The sequence below is a fragment of the Apis mellifera genome, linkage group LG3 (genome assembly GCF_003254395.2).
Source record: "Apis mellifera strain DH4 linkage group LG3, Amel_HAv3.1, whole genome shotgun sequence".
NCBI classification, from domain to species: domain Eukaryota; kingdom Metazoa; phylum Arthropoda; class Insecta; order Hymenoptera; family Apidae; genus Apis; species Apis mellifera.
This window is the reverse complement of record NC_037640.1, coordinates 1,176-20,787: the sequence shown is the minus strand read 5'-3', so window position 1 is coordinate 20,787 and position 19,612 is coordinate 1,176. Positions and strand designations below refer to the sequence as shown.

At 16.6% G+C, this 19,612-nt stretch overlaps 1 long non-coding RNA gene across 50 annotated transcripts in view; it reads left to right on the top strand.

The window, feature by feature from the left end:
- LOC100577216 overlaps positions 1-18,684 on the top strand; it is a 35,911-nt gene extending 17,227 nt beyond the window's left edge. For 29 of the 50 annotated variants that reach the window (XR_003304313.1, XR_003304294.1, XR_003304319.1 and 26 more), the window contains 8 exons: positions 8,821-9,080; positions 9,301-9,468; positions 9,710-9,823; positions 9,904-10,019; positions 17,006-17,265; positions 17,471-17,638; positions 17,880-17,993; positions 18,074-18,684. This is a non-coding gene — a long non-coding RNA (uncharacterized LOC100577216). Of the gene's footprint in view, positions 1-7,897; positions 7,974-8,077; positions 8,278-8,820; positions 9,081-9,300; positions 9,534-9,709; positions 9,836-9,903; positions 10,020-16,061; positions 16,137-17,005; positions 17,266-17,470; positions 17,704-17,879; positions 17,994-18,073 lie in introns of those variants that run through there. The other 21 variants (XR_003304340.1, XR_003304341.1, XR_003304308.1 and 18 more) reach the window with 21 other exon arrangements.
- The last annotated feature ends 928 nt before the right edge of the window (positions 18,685-19,612 follow it).

Sequence of the window (19,612 nt, the reverse complement as noted above, 5' to 3'; positions counted from 1 at the left end):
TATTTAATAACTTATCGTGGAAGATGAAATTTATCTTTTTATAATAAACAAATGAATTTACAATAATTTCTTTGTTATTAATAGCTTTTATTAAAAGAGCTCAAATTCCATTTACATATTTCCATTTTTGTTATTATTCTAAGGATTTAATTATTGAATGTTTCTTTTCTAGAAAATAAATTATTTTTCAATGATACATTTAATTATTGGAACAATTTTAACCGTTTCATATTCTTTTCCAATAATTTTAATAATAACAAATAAATATTTAATAATTAATGTTGTATAATTTTAAAAAGAAAGAAAAATTATGGAATTTCTATATATATTAGTATATTTCTATAATAATAATTTTAAGATTAATTTATAAAACATTAATTTTTAATACAATAAATTTTAATTTATGTATAATTAATATATAAATTAATAATATTTAAAATAATAATTATAGGAATAATTATAGGATATAATTTTATAAATTTATAAATTTATTTTGTTAAGTAATAATATTGGTTTATTGCAAATATTATTTATATGTATAAATATAATTTATAAAAGAATTTATAAAAAATGAATTTTATCGATATTTAATTATGAAGTATTTATTGAAAAATCAATTATTGAAATATTATCAAATTAAATTTATATAGTTTTAAAATTACTAATATAAAAATTAATGCATTTTTATTTATTAATTAATTAATTAAATTATTTATTTAAATAGCTTATATTTAGAGCATAATATTGAAATAATAATGAAAATTTTTAATCTTTTAAATAGATAATAATATATAATTTTAATTTTTAATTTTTAAATTTGAATCAATAAATAAATAAAATGTATAAAATAGTCAAATTACATCAACAAATATCAATATCAAATGGCTAATTCAAAATTTACATTATGTTTATTTGAGAAATGAATTTTTAATATTCGATATAGCGGTACTGAAAGAAAAATTGATCCAATTAGTATATGTAAATCATGAAATCCAGTAGCTATATTAAAAATTGATTCATAAATTCTATCATTAAAGCAAAAAAGGAATTTAAATATTCAATTGTTTATAAATAGTAAAATAAATCTCTAACAAAATTGTTAAATAAAATTTTTAAAATTTTAAATTATTAATAATTAAATAATAATGGCTTAATATTACTGTAAATCCTGAAGAAATTAAAAAAAATGAAATGAATTTGATAATAGAATTTCTATTGGATTAAAAAATTTAATACTTTCTAGTGGTCATAATAATCAATTTCAATATCAATTTCAATATTTGGAGAAATTATTAAAAAAATGAAAGAAAATCCAAATAAAGATACAAAAAATATTAATTCTGAAATAATAGATAAAATTATTCTAAATTTTAAAAATTAATAATAAAAAATGTAATCCTTGAAATGTTCTTTCTCGAATAATATCACGAAATCAAAATATTATAATTAAAATGTACGTATTAATTATATTTAAAATTATAAGTAAAGAAATTGTTTTATAAATTCAAATAGCTGTTCTAAATAAATATATAATATAATAATCTAAAAGATAAAATAATTAGTCATGGACTATTTGTGACTGTATGAAATGGAAAGTTTTTTTTCATTATTTATTAATTAAAATTAATTTGATTCTGAAAAATATAAAATTAAAAGAATCGAAATACATATCTTTGATAATTGATACAAAAATTTCTAAAGTTAATAATATATTCTAATTAATAAATTAATTGGAATTATTGTAATAAAATTTCTAATAAAAATATCTAATAATGTTAACATTAAATATCCTGAAATTAAATTTGTTGATAATCGAATTGATAAAGTTCATTGATAAAGTCGAATAATTAATCTAATTAATTCAATAATAATTATAAAATTTATTAAAAATACTGCAGAGTTTTTACTGGAAACCATTTTTTTATTATGGAACATCAAAAGCGTGTAAAATCAATTTTTCAAGTTTCAATATTATATTTCTTTCTCTACATAATTTCATTTCATAATAATTCAAAATGAAACAAAATTTTAAATTATAAAATACTTAATTCTATCTCTATCTCAACGGAGATAGAAAGAAATATATTTCCAGAAGAAATTGTATGAAAAAATGAGAGTTGATTTTACATATTCAAAGAAATTTTCTCTACAAAAATAAATTATTCTATGCATAACATTTTAAATTTTGTATATACGTAAGTTTTCATTGAAATCAAATCTTTCATGAATATTCAATTTCTTTACAAGTAATAATATCAATTGTTAATATCAATAATTTCATATAATTTTATAGATAATAATTTTATATTATTTTGTTTGTCATAAAGGTAATTACAGTAAAACTATCATGTTTCACTTACAAACAAATATAAATTATTGGATATCTATAAAAATTATATTGAACTTAGACTATTGATATTATTACTTGTAAAGAAATTGAATTATCATGAAAGATTTGATTTCAATGAAAACTTACGTATATACAAAATTTTAAAATGTTATGCATAGAATAATTTATTTTTGTAGAGAAAATTTCTTTGAATATGTAAAATCAACTCTCATTTTTTCATACAATTTCTTCTGGAAATATATTTCTTTCTATCTCCGTTGAGATAGAGATAGAATTAAGTATTTTATAATTTAAAATTTTGTTTCATTTTGAATTATTATGAAATGAAATTATGTAGAGAAAGAAATATAATATTGAAACTTGAAAAATTGATTTTACACGCTTTTGATGTTCCATAATAAAAAAATGGTTTCCAGTAAAAACTCTCCAGTATTTTAATAAATTTTATAATTATTATTGAATTAATTAGATTAATTATTCGACTTTATCAATGAACTTTATCAATTCGATTATCAACAAATTTAATTTCAGGATATTTAATGTTAACATTATTAGATATTTTTATTAGAAATTTTATTACAATAATTCCAATTAATTTATTAATTTAGAATATATTATTAACTTTAGAAATTTTTGTATCAATTATTCAAAGATATGTATTTTCGATTCTTTTAATTTTATATTTTTCAGAATCAAATTAATTTTAATTAATAAATAATGAAAAAAAACTTTCCATTTCATACAGTCACAAATAGTCCATGACTAATTATTTTATCTTTTAGATTATTATATTATATATTTATTTAGAACAGCTATTTGAATTTATAAAACAATTTCTTTACTTATAATTTTAAATAATAATTAATACGTACACTTTAATTATAATATTTTGATTTCGTGATATTATTCGAGAAAGAACATTTCAAGGATTACATTTTTTATTATTAATTTTTTAAAATTTAGAATAATTTTATCTATTATTTCAGAATTAATATTTTTGTATCTTTATTTTGGATTTTCTTTCATTTTTTTAATAATTTCTCCAAATATTGAAATTGATATTGAAATTGATTATTATGACCACTAAAAAGTATTACATTTTTTAATCCAATAGAAATTCTATTATCACATTCATTTCATTTTTTTTAATTTCTTCAGGATTTACAGTAATATTAAGCCATTATTATTTAATTATTAATAATTTAAAATTTAAAAAATTTTATTTAACAATTTTGTTAGAGATTTATTTTACTATTTTATAAACAATTGAATATTTAAATTCCTTTTTTGCTTTAATGATAGAATTTATGAATCAATTTTTAATATAGCTACTGGATTTCATGATTTACATATACTAATTGGATCAATTTTTCTTTCAGTACCGCTATATCGAATATTAAAAATTCATTTCTCAAATAAACATAATGTAAATTTTGAATTAGCCATTTGATATTGATATTTTGTTGATGTAATTTGACTATTTTTATACATTTTTATTTATTTATTGATTCAAATTTAAAAATTAAAAAATTAAAATTATATATTATTATCTATTTAAAAGATTTAAAAATTTTCATTATTATTTTCAATATTATGCTCTAAATATAAGCTATTTAAATAAATAATTTAATTAATTAATTAATAAATAAAAATGCATTAATTTTTATATTAGTAATTTTAAAACTATATAAATTTAATTTGATAATATTTCAATAATTGATTTTTCAATAAATACTTCATAATTAAATATCGATAAAATTCATTTTTTATAAATTCTTTTATAAATTATATTTATACATATAAATAATATTTGCAATAAACCAATATTATTACTTAACAAAATAAATTTATAAATTTATAAAATTATATCCTATAATTATTCCTATAATTATTATTTTAAATATTATTAATTTATATATTAATTATACATAAATTAAAATTTATTGTATTAAAAATTAATGTTTTATAAATTAATCTTAAAATTATTATTATAGAAATATACTAATATATATAGAAATTTCCATAATTTTTTCTTTCTTTTTTAAAATTATACAACATTAATTATTAAATATTTATTTGTTATTATTAAAATTATTGGAAAAGAATATGAAACGGTTAAAATTGTTCCAATAATTAAATGTATCATTGAAAAATAATTTATTTTTCTAGAAAAGAAACATTCAATAATTAAATCCTTAGAATAATAACAAAAATGGAAATATGTAAATGGAATTTGAGCTCTTTTAATAAAAGCTATTAATAACAAAGAAATTATTGTAAATTCATTTGTTTATTATAAAAAGATAAATTTCATCTTCCACGATAAGTTATTAAATATATAATTAATAATAATCCAATATCAGCATCAACGATTTAAAATAATAGTAATTGTACCTGAAGTAAATGATTTTATTTTTATATAATAAATTACTAAACAATAAGAAATTAATCCTAACCCATCTCAACCTAAAATAATTGATAATTGATATATTTGGTCTTAAAATTATAGAAATTAAAAATAAAGTTATTAAATATAAATACAAAAGTATTACATATAGAAATTAAAAATAAAACTATTAAATATAAAAACTGATTTCTTTTTTAATTCTCTTAAATCTAATATATCTAATATATCTAATTTTGTAAATAATAATTATAAAAAAATTATCCTTACTAAGAAAATAAATATAAATGATTTATAATCAATTATTATAAAAAAATTAAATTTTATAGAATTAAATGTATAAATATTTCATTCAAAAAGATACAATCTTAATAATATAATAAATAATCTAAATTTAAATAACGAAATTTTACAAATTAATATTTTTATGATAATTTAAAATAAATTTATATTTATATCATTGATTTGACAAATCAATATTTTATTAAACTATTTAAATAAACATTAAATAAAATATAATTTTAAAAACATTAAATTTAATGGAATTCAATGTATTATTGAAATAAAATATTCAATCAATGAACCATTGTTGATTTTAAGTTTTATATAAATCTTTCCATGATTAATAAATATTAATAAAATCTAAATAAACAATATATTATTAAAATAATTATTATAAATTTTAATCATGATACTAAACCAATTAACATAATTTTACTTATTAAATTTAATGAAACAGATGATGCTATATTATATGAACATATTATAAATCAAAATGATGATATTGTAGGTGAAATTAATTATACCTTTATTAACAAATATTAAACGTTTATTAATTTGTTTATAAATTACATTTATTAAAAAAAAATAATCCTGAAGATCTAAAACCATGAGAAATTATTAATTAAATAACCACTATAAATAACCATTTATTCTTAAAAAAAAATTATTCTTTAAAGAAAAGTTGATATTCTTATAATTATTAATCCTATATGTACAATTGATGAAATTGCAATGATAGATTTTATATCATACTGAGATAAACGTATCTTAATCTTAAAATTGATTAAAATTCCAAATGAATTAATTACGATTAAAATATTTTGCATAAAAATAAATTTATTCTTAGAAATTATTATTAATCGTAATATTCCATACCCTCCTAATTTCAATATAATTGAAGCTAAAGTTATTGATACATAATAAAGTGCTTTAACATGAGCATTTAATAATCAACCATGAAATAAATAAATTGGAATTTTAATTAAAAATGATATCGATAAATATATAAATAATATTAAATTTAAGTTTAAATTTAAGTTTAATATTTCAATTAATCTACAATTTAATAAAATTTAATCTACAATCATTTCAATAAATATAATAAATAATATATAATATAGATAATGAAAAAATTATTATAGAAAATATTAAATAAAGTCCTGATAATCAACGATTTTCACTATATTCTCATTTGACTAACTAAATAAAAAATCAATAATAAAACTAAAAATCATAAAATAAATAAAATACCAATAAATTTATTGATATAAAAACTAATAATAATGGAATAAATTTATAAACAAACAATTTATTCTATTATTATTTAATGATAAAAAAATTAATCCAAAAACTCATAAAGTTAATATTATTAAATCATAAGAAAAATTATTGAAAGTAAAATTACAAAAAATAAAAATTCATTCGATTCGATTAAAATTAAATAAATTTATTAATAATATGATTATAATTACATTTAAATTATTTATATTTTTAATAAATAATATAAATAAATATACAAACATTAATAAAATCATGATAATACTAAATTAATAAATATTAATTTTAATTAATATTCTTAATTTTTGATGATCTAATATACAATTTATTCTTACCAATAATGATAAATCCAAAACTAATTCAATAAACAGAAAAGATTAAAAAAATTAAAAATAATCATGTATTAATTTCATGTATTAATTACCAATAGTATAAAATAAAACTAATAATAACCAAAAATTGTGTTAAAATTAAAAATCTTAGAAAATTCACATTATAGTGTAATGTAAATATAAAAAATAATAAAATTATGAAAAATATTAATTTAATAAATTTTAATTATTATTTAGCTAAATAGTTTAATTTAAAACTATTTAATTTTGTAAATTAAAAATATATAAAATGATATTTTAGCTAAGTTTATTTAAAATTTCAAAAAAATTTAAATTATTAAACATCGATAATTCCCAAAATTATCATTTTTAATTAAACTATTTTTTGAACGATAAATATTTATTATATATATAATTAAAATTATAATTTATAATAAATTCATTATAACAACAATTTTAATTTTACCTAAAATTTTATTATCAACCATAATTTCAACAATCTCAAGAATTTATTTAAATAATATTTATTATAAACCATCAATTTTATTAATTTATTTAATTGTATATTCAATTTATATTTCTCCTATATTATTTTTAATCTGTCCAATAAATTCATTATTAATTAATCATTAACTGTTTCTCAATCATAATTATTAATTATAATAACATTAAACATTTTCTTTAAGAGAAAGGAATATTAATTAAAATATCTTCACATTTTATTTCTTTAATAAACGAACCTTTAAAATTTAAAATTAAATTGATTTTACGCATTTTATTTTCAATAACATTATCATTTAAATAATCATAAAAAAATAATAATAATAAATAATGAAATATATTTTAATCTAATAAAAAATATTGCTTTAATCTATTTATATGCAAAAATAAAAACTACATTATTTATTACAATAATTTTTATATTATATATTTTTACCTTATTATTAATAACAAAAATTAGATACATTGAAAAGAAAACTCTTCGAAAAAAAAAAATAAGTTAATATTTAAATCAATATATATGAATATAATATAAATGTGTATATATACATACAATATACAATATATAGTATATACAATATACTGTATATGTATATATGTATATGGTACGCATTGTATCCTTTTATAAAAGTGAAGATTAAAGAAAGATAAAGATTTTTGATAATAAAAATAATTTATATTTTTATGAAAATCTGTCATATATATCGTCTGGTAATATTAGTATTATTTGTGCGATAAATAAATTCGTGATATCATATATTTATTAAAACTAAATATATATCAAAATTATGACAATTAAAATAATTAAAAGTAATATCGTTAACAGGTATGGTATGTTATTATAATTAATAACAATGTCGATATACTGATCGATATGCTGTAAATATCTATATATATATATATATAATATTTTAAATCGAATGTTGTTATAGAAGAGCTAAAATAGGTTATTTAATTTAAATATCGTTTTCTGCCGTCACGTTTAATCACGTTATTTTCTAGTAGATATTCTGTGAATTTTTATTTTGTAAATCATATTCGCATATATATATATATATATATATTTAAAATATAATTTATAAAAATATAATATATATAATATAAATTTAATGCATAATTTCAAAAGATTGGTATGAATAATACGAATAAATTTTACGTAACCATAATGATTATAATCTTTATGAAACTTGAAAATTTGTCAGTAAAAAGAAATAAAAAAAAGAAAATCAGTGATTTGAAACAATAAATATTTGAAAAGTTTACGGATGTATTTTAATTTTCTTTAGTTTTCTTTATTTGTTTAATTTGAAAGTGTGATAGTGTAAATAATTCAACTATTTTTTTTCAACATATTTACAGATTCATATTATAAAATTCACAATTGTTTGTAGAATAGAATTTTAGAATATAAATAAAAATAAATCTCACATATAGTTTCAATTCATATGAAATTTCATAGTGTCGTTATTTCGAACATTTTGTTTAAAAATTATACCATATAATTAAGAATTTTAATAAAACAGAAATATTTAAACTCATAATAATTTTTGTGTTTAAATATATTGATAAACATTCTTAATAATAATAATAATCCATTTCAAATATATTTTGTTTCATAAAAAGATTTATTTGTCGTATGACTAATAAAGAATAATATTATTTAACTGTATTAGGTGGAAATGGACAATGTGTAAATATTCGACAATGTGGAAATTATAATGGTCTAATCTCGTGGTTTATGTTCTAAAAACTGTAAATACTGTGATGGAATATTTAAAGAACTTGGTGAGAAAAGAAAATTGTTCAATTGCCGTTAATAAATTTTTAATAATTTGTAATGAAATGACAACACTCGTTTCATTAGAATCCATTGTGCATTGTGTTTTCATGTGAAAATGGTAAAGGAAGTTTTGACTCTAGTCTTCTTAAATATGTAAGTTTTCCTTAAATCATAAAATTAAAAATTAAACTCTATATATGTATATATATGTGTATATATATATGTATTATATATATATGTATTATATATATATATGTATATATATTATATTACTGGAATAAGACAAATATTAACGTCAATGATTTTTGTAATAAATATATATAATAAATATATCACGTAATAAATATATCAATAACATTTTTTTTTTTATAAGGAAAAAATTCATCCAATATACCTGTCATTGCCAACGTACACAGGCAGCCATAAGATGTTATGCAGATGCACGACCATTAACTTTAAAGCTATTCTATTTTATCATCTTTAAACGTATGAAACGAAGCAGAAAATTTGGTTACCAGATATAGGAACTTTTGATCCTTCGGTAATAACTTGTATCTAAAAATATAATGGCCGTAAAATAATAAGTTTGGATTAAACATCCATCAGGTTAAAATATTCATTTTTCTCATTTTTGATTAAAAAATTAAAACAGACAGAATTTAACATCATTATTCTTGTTCTTCTTCTATGATTATAGTAAACGTATATTTTTACATACATTTTTATACTTTTTATGTTTGATTATGTGCATTTGCCAAATACAATGATAATTTTGTTTTCAGAAGAATTTAAAGTTGTGAATATTAATTTAGATAAAAATGATTTGAGCATATCAAAAGAACATTATCATTAACGTATTACGTAACAGGATGAACAAGATAAAGTAGTAAGCATTGGTAAGAAGATTGGTATGAAATACTTTTATGAAATTTTTACTTAATAAATAAATATACATTTTATTTAAATAAAATTTTAGATTTCGATAATCTAATTACGGATGATGGAGATACACATTTCGAGATGGTACTTTAACAATTGAAAGTTTAGATGGAAATAAATTATATTTAGATTCAACGACTCAATTTAGAATGTGTATGTATACAATTTTACCACATAGTATCGTTGAAAATTTTGAATCGGATGTGATCGTTCCTTATTAGAGGAGAATATGATATCTCTCTAATATATTTTTATATATTTAAAATATATTCAATGATAGGCAATGATAGAGATTGGCATGGTGAAATTAGATAGAAGTTTGAAAATGATAAGCGATATGTAATTGAACAAACGAATCATAGAAAAAAATTGAAGATAAATTTATGATTAAATTTATGAAAATAAATATAAATCTGATGATATCTTCGTTAATAGTATTCCTATGTATTTAGAAGCTGTGTATTGAAAAAAAAAAAAAAATAAGAAGAAGAAAAGAAAAAGGAAATGCTATGTAGTACTAGCAATTTGAAAAATGATTTGATAGGCACGAGGTAAAAGAGATCAAAAAACTGAAAGAACTGATTGAAACGAATGTATACGTACATATAAACATAAATATGCATAAACGGGTAATATACAGTAAAACTATCATGTTTCACTTTACAAACAAAATAATATAAATTATTGGATTATCTATAAAAATTATATTGAACTTAGACTATTGATATTATTACTTGTAAAGAAATTGAATTATCATGAAAGATTTGATTTCAATGAAAACTTACGTATATACAAAATTTTAAAATGTTATGCATAGAATAATTTATTTTTGTAGAGAAAATTTCTTTGAATATGTAAAATCAACTCTCATTTTTTCATACAATTTCTTCTGGAAATATATTTCTTTCTATCTCCGTTGAGATAGAGATAGAATTAAGTATTTTATAATTTAAAATTTTGTTTCATTTTGAATTATTATGAAATGAAATTATGTAGAGAAAGAAATATAATATTGAAACTTGAAAAATTGATTTTACACGCTTTTGATGTTCCATAATAAAAAAATGGTTTCCAGTAAAAACTCTCCAGTATTTTTAATAAATTTTATAATTATTATTGAATTAATTAGATTAATTATTCGACTTTATCAATGAACTTTATCAATTCGATTATCAACAAATTTAATTTCAGGATATTTAATGTTAACATTATTAGATATTTTTATTAGAAATTTTATTACAATAATTCCAATTAATTTATTAATTTAGAATATATTATTAACTTTAGAAATTTTTGTATCAATTATTCAAAGATATGTATTTTCGATTCTTTTAATTTTATATTTTTCAGAATCAAATTAATTTTAATTAATAAATAATGAAAAAAAACTTTCCATTTCATACAGTCACAAATAGTCCATGACTAATTATTTTATCTTTTAGATTATTATATTATATATTTATTTAGAACAGCTATTTGAATTTATAAAACAATTTCTTTACTTATAATTTTAAATAATAATTAATACGTACACTTTAATTATAATATTTTGATTTCGTGATATTATTCGAGAAAGAACATTTCAAGGATTACATTTTTTATTATTAATTTTTTAAAATTTAGAATAATTTTATCTATTATTTCAGAATTAATATTTTTTGTATCTTTATTTTGGATTTTCTTTCATTTTTTTAATAATTTCTCCAAATATTGAAATTGATATTGAAATTGATTATTATGACCACTAAAAAGTATTAATTTTTTAATCCAATAGAAATTCTATTATCACATTCATTTCATTTTTTTTAATTTCTTCAGGATTTACAGTAATATTAAGCCATTATTATTTAATTATTAATAATTTAAAATTTAAAAAATTTTATTTAACAATTTTGTTAGAGATTTATTTTACTATTTTATAAACAATTGAATATTTAAATTCCTTTTTTTGCTTTAATGATAGAATTTATGAATCAATTTTTAATATAGCTACTGGATTTCATGATTTACATATACTAATTGGATCAATTTTTCTTTCAGTACCGCTATATCGAATATTAAAAATTCATTTCTCAAATAAACATAATGTAAATTTTGAATTAGCCATTTGATATTGATATTTTGTTGATGTAATTTGACTATTTTTATACATTTTTATTTATTTATTGATTCAAATTTAAAAATTAAAAAATTAAAATTATATATTATTATCTATTTAAAAGATTTAAAAATTTTCATTATTATTTTCAATATTATGCTCTAAATATAAGCTATTTAAATAAATAATTTAATTAATTAATTAATAAATAAAAATGCATTAATTTTTATATTAGTAATTTTAAAACTATATAAATTTAATTTGATAATATTTCAATAATTGATTTTTCAATAAATACTTCATAATTAAATATCGATAAAATTCATTTTTTATAAATTCTTTTATAAATTATATTTATACATATAAATAATATTTGCAATAAACCAATATTATTACTTAACAAAATAAATTTATAAATTTATAAAATTATATCCTATAATTATTCCTATAATTATTATTTTAAATATTATTAATTTATATATTAATTATACATAAATTAAAATTTATTGTATTAAAAATTAATGTTTTATAAATTAATCTTAAAATTATTATTATAGAAATATACTAATATATATAGAAATTTCCATAATTTTTTCTTTCTTTTTTAAAATTATACAACATTAATTATTAAATATTTATTTGTTATTATTAAAATTATTGGAAAAGAATATGAAACGGTTAAAATTGTTCCAATAATTAAATGTATCATTGAAAAATAATTTATTTTTCTAGAAAAGAAACATTCAATAATTAAATCCTTAGAATAATAACAAAAATGGAAATATGTAAATGGAATTTGAGCTCTTTTAATAAAAGCTATTAATAACAAAGAAATTATTGTAAATTCATTTGTTTATTATAAAAAGATAAATTTCATCTTCCACGATAAGTTATTAAATATATAATTAATAATAATCCAATATCAGCATCAACGATTTAAAATAATAGTAATTGTACCTGAAGTAAATGATTTTATTTTTATATAATAAATTACTAAACAATAAGAAATTAATCCTAACCCATCTCAACCTAAAATAATTGATAATTGATATATTTGGTCTTAAAATTATAGAAATTAAAAATAAAGTTATTAAATATAAATACAAAAGTATTACATATAGAAATTAAAAATAAAACTATTAAATATAAAAACTGATTTTTTTTTAATTCTCTTAAATCTAATATATCTAATATATCTAATTTTGTAAATAATAATTATAAAAAAAATTATCCTTACTAAGAAAATAAATATAAATGATTTATAATCAATTATTATAAAAAAATTAAATTTTATAGAATTAAATGTATAAATATTTCATTCAAAAAGATACAATCTTAATAATATAATAAATAATCTAAATTTAAATAACGAAATTTTACAAATTAATATTTTTATGATAATTTAAAATAAATTTATATTATATCATTGATTTGACAAATCAATATTTTTATTAAACTATTTAAATAAACATTAAATAAAATATAATTTAAAAACATTAAATTTAATGGAATTCAATGTATTATTGAAATAAAATATTCAATCAATGAACCATTGTTGATTTTAAGTTTTATATAAATCTTTCCATGATTAATAAATATTAATAAAATCTAAATAAACAATATATTATTAAAATAATTATTATAAATTTTAATCATGATACTAAACCAATTAACATAATTTTACTTATTAAATTTAATGAAACAGATGATGCTATATTATATGAACATATTATAAATCAAAATGATGATATTGTAGGTATGAAATAATTATACCTTTATTAACAAATATTAACGTTTATTAATTTGTTTATAAATTACATTTATTAAAAAAAAATAATCCTGAAGATCTAAAACCATGAGAAATTATTAATTAAATAACCACTATAAATAACCATTTATTCTTAAAAAAAAAATTATTCTTTAAAGAAAAGTTGATATTCTTATAATTATTAATCCTATATGTACAATTGATGAAATTGCAATGATAGATTTTATATCATACTGAGATAAACATATCTTAATCTTAAAATTGATTAAAATTCCAAATGAATTAATTACGATTAAAATATTTTGCATAAAAATAAATTTATTCTTAGAAATTATTATTAATCGTAATATTCCATACCCTCTAATTCAATATAATTGAAGCTAAAGTTATTGATACATAATAAAGTGCTTTAACATGAGCATTTAATAATCAACCATGAAATAAATAAATTGGAATTTAATTAAAAATGATATCGATAAATATAAATAATATTAAATTAAGTTTAAATTTAAGTTTAATATTTCAATTAATCTACAATTTAATAAAATTTAACTACAATCATTTCAATAAATAATAAATAATATATAATATAGATAATGAAAAAATTATAGAAATATTAAATAAATCCTGATAATCAACGATTTCACTATATTCTCATTTGACTAACTAAATAAAAATCAATAATAAAACTAAAAAATCATAAAAAAATAAAATACCAATAAATTTATTGATATAAAAACTAATAAAATGGAATAAATTATAAACAAACAATTTATTCTATTATTATTAATGATAAAAAAATTAATCCAAAAACTCATAAAGTTAATAATTAAATCATAAAAAATTATGAAGTAAAATTACAAAAATAAAAATCCATTCGATTCGATTAAAATTAAATAAATTAATTAAAATATGATTATAATTACATTGTAAATTATTATATTTTTTAAATAAATAATATAAATAAATTACAAAACATTAATTAAGGAACTCTAAATCTATTGATAATACTAATATCTAATATCAATAATTTAATTATTAATATTATATTCTTAATTTGATATCTAATATACAATTTTTCTTACCAATAATGAAAATCCAAATACTAATTCAATAAACAGAAAGATATAAAATTAAAAATAATCATTGTATTAATTTCATTATTAATTACCAATAGTAAAAATAAAACTAATAATAACCAAAATTGTGTTAAAATTAAAAATCTTAGAAAATTCACATTATAGTGTAATGTAAATATAAAAAATAATAAAATTATGGAAAATATTATTTAATAAATTTTAATTATTATTTAGCTAAATAGTTTAATTTAAAACTATTTAATTTTGTAAATTAAAAAATATATAAAATGATATTTTAGCTAAGTTTATTTAAAATTTCAAAAATTAATTATTAAACATCGATAATTCCAAAATTATCATATTTTTAATTAAACTATTTATTGAACGAATAAATATTTATTATATATATAATTAAATTAATAATTTATAATAAATTCTATTATAACAACCAATTTTAATTTTATCTAAAATTTATTACAACCATAATTTCAACAATCTCAAGAATTTATTTAAATAATATTTATTATAAACCCATCAATTTATTAATTTATTTAATTGTATATCAATTTAATTTCTCCTATATTATTTTTAACCTGTCCCAATAAATTCAATTATTAATAATCGATTAATTGTTTCTTAATCATAATTATTATTATAATAACATTAAACATTTCTTAAGAGAAAGGAATATTAATTAAAATATCTTCACATTTTATTTCTTTAATAAACGAACCATTTAAATTTAAAATTAAATTGATTTTACGCATTTTATTTTCAATAACATTATCATTTAAATAATCATAAAAAAATAATAATAATAAATAAGTGAAATATATTTTAATCTAATAAAAAATATTGCTTTAATCTATTTATATGCAAAAATAAAAACTACATTATTTATTACAATAATTTTTATATTATATATTTTACTTATTATTAATTAACAAAAATTAGATACATTGAAAAGAAAACTCTTCGAAAAAAAAAAATAAATTAATATTTAAATCATATATATGAAGGAATAAATATAAATGTGTATATATATACATACAATATACAATATATAGTATATATGCAATATACTGATATATTTATATGTATATGATACGCATTGTATCCTTTTATAAAAGTGAAGATTAAAGAAAGATAAAGATTTTTGATAATAAAAATAATTTATATTTTTATGAAAATCTGTCATATATATCGTCTGGTAATATTAGTATTATTTGTGCGATAAATAAATTCGTGATATCATATATTTATTAAAACTAAATATATATCAAAATTATGACAATTAAAATAATTAAAAGTAATATCGTTAACAGGTATGGTATGTTATTATATTAATAACAATGTCGATATACTGATCGATATGCTGTAAATATCTATATATATATTATTATATATATAAATATTAATATTTTAAATCGAATGTGTTATAGAAGAGCTAAAATATGTTATTAATTTAAATATCGTTTTCTGACCGTCACGTTTAATCACGTTATTTTCTAGTAGATATCTGTGAATTTTATTTTGTAAATCATATTCGCATATAATATATATATATATATATAATTATATTAATATATATTAATATATATTTATAAAATATAATATATATAAATAAATTTAATGCATAATTTCAAAAGATGTGTATGAATAATACGAATAAATTTTACGTAACCATAATGATTATAATCTTTATGAAACTTGAAAATTTGCTTAGTAAAAGAAATAAAAAAAGAAAATCAGTGATTTTAAACAATAAATATTTGAAAAGTTTACGGATGTATTTTTATTTTCTTTAGTTTTCTTTATTTGTTTAATTTGAAAGTGTGATAGTGTAAATAATTCAACTATTTTTTTTCAACATATTTACAGATTCATATTATAAAATTCACAATTGTTTGTAGAATAGAATTTTAGAATATAAATAAAAATAAATCTCACATATAGTTTCAATTCATATGAAATTTCATAGTGTCGTTATTTCGAACATTTTTTTTAAAAATTATACCATATAATTAAGAATTTTAATAAAACAGAAATATTTAAACTCATAATAATTTTGTGTTTAAATATATTGATAAACATTCTTAATAATTAATATAATCCATTTCAAATATATTTGGTTTCATAAAAAGATTTATTTGTCGTATGACTAATAAAGAATAATATTATTTAACTGTATTAGGTGGAAATGGACAATGTGTAAATATTCGACAATGTGGAAATTATAATGGTCTAATCTCGTGGTTTATGTTCTAAAAACTGTAAATACTGTGATGGAATATTTAAAGAACTTGGTGAGAAAAGAAAATTGTTCAATTGCCGTTAATAAATTTTTAATAATTTGTAATGAAATGACAACACTCGTTTCATTAGAATCCATTGTGCATTGTGTTTTCATGTGAAAATGGTAAAGGAAGTTTTGACTCTAGTCTTCTTAAATATGTAAGTTTTCCTTAAATCATAAAATTAAAAATTAAACTCTATATATGTATATATATGTGCATATATATATGTATTATATATATATGTATTATATATGTATATTACTGGAATAAGACAAATATTAACGTCAATGATTTTTGTAATAAATATATATAATAAATATATCACGTAATAAATATATCAATAACATTTTTTTTTTTATAAGGAAAAAATTCATCCAATATACCTGTCATTGCCAACGTACACAGGCAGCCATAAGATGTTATGCAGATGCACGACCATTAACTTTAAAGCTATTCTATTTTATCATCTTTAAACGTATGAAACGAAGCAGAAAATTTGGTTACCAGATATAGGAACTTTTGATCCTTCGGTAATAACTTGTATCTAAAAATATAATGGCCGTAAAATAATAAGTTTGGATTAAACATCCATCAGGTTAAAATATTCATTTTTCTCATTTTTGATTAAAAAATTAAAACAGACAGAATTTAACGTCATTATTCTTGTTCTTCTTCTATGATTATAGTAAACGTATATTTTTACATACATTTTTATACTTTTTATGTTTGATTATGTGCATTTGCCAAATACAATGATAATTTTGTTTTCAGAAGAATTTAAAGTTGTGAATATTAATTTAGATAAAAATGATTTGAGCATATCAAAAGAACATTAACATTAACGTATTACGTAACAGGATGAACAAGATAAAATAGTAAGCATTGGTAAGAAGATTGGTATGAAATACTTTTATGAAATTTTTACTTAATAAATAAATATACATTTTATTTAAATAAAATTTTAGATTTCTATAATCTAATTACGGATGATGGAGATACACATTTCGAGATGGTACTTTAACAATTGAAAGTTTAGATGGAAATAAATTATATTTAGATTCAACGACTCAATTTAGAATGTGTATGTATACAATTTTACCACATAGTATCGTTGAAAATTTTGAATCGGATGTGATCGTTCCTTATTAGAGGAGAATATGATATCTCTCTAATATATTTTTATATATTTAAAATATATTCAATGATAGGCAATGATAGAGATTGGCATGGTGAAATTAGATAGAAGTTTGAAAATGATAAGCGATATGTAATTGAACAAACGAATCATAGAAAAAAATTGAAGATAAATTTATGATTAAATTTATGAAAATAAATATAAATCTGATGATATCTTCGTTAATAGTATTCCTATGTATTTAGAAGCTGTGTATTGAAAAAAAAAAAAAAAAAATAAAAAGAAGAAAAGAAAAAGGAAATGCTATGTAGTACTAGCAATTTGAAAAATGATTTGATAGGCACGAGGTAAAAGAGATCAAAAAACTGAAAGAACTGATTGAAACGAATGTATATGTACATATAAACATAAATATGCATAAACGGGTAATATACAGTAAAACTATCATGTTTCACTTTACAAACAAAATAATATAAATTATTGGATTATCTATAAAAATTATATTGAACTTAGACTATTGATATTATTACTTGTAAAGAAATTGAATTATCATGAAAGATTTGATTTCAATGAAAACTTACGTATATACAAAATTTTAAAATGTTATGCATAGAATAATTTATTTTTGTAGAGAAAATTTCTTTGAATATGTAAAATCAACTCTCATTTTTTCATACAATTTCTTCTGGAAATATATTTCTTTCTATCTCCGTTGAGATAGAGATAGAATTAAGTATTTTATAATTTAAAATTTTGTTTCATTTTGAATTATTATGAAATGAAATTATGTAGAGAAAGAAATATAATATTGAAACTTGAAAAATTGATTTTACACGCTTTTGATGTTCCATAATAAAAAAATGGTTTCCAGTAAAAACTCTCCAGTATTTTTAATAAATTTTATAATTATATTGAATTAATTAGATTAATTATTCGACTTTATCAATGAACTTTATCAATCGATTATCAACAAATTTAATTCAGGATATTAATGTTACATTATTAATATTTTTATAGAAATTTTATTACAATAATTCCAATTAATTTATTAATTTAGAATATATATTAACTTAAAATTTTGTATCAATTATTCAAAGATATTATTTTCCGATTCTTTTAATTTTATATTTTTCAGAATCAAATTAATTTTAATTAATAAATAATGAAAAAAAACTTTCCATTTCATAAGTCACAAATAGTCCATGATTAATTATTTTATCTTTTAGATTATTATATTATATATATATTTAATTAGAACAGCTATTTGAATTTATAAAACAATTTCTGTACTTATAATTTTAAATAATAATAAATACTTACACTTTAATTATAATATTTTGATTTCGTGATATTATTCGAGAAAGAACAT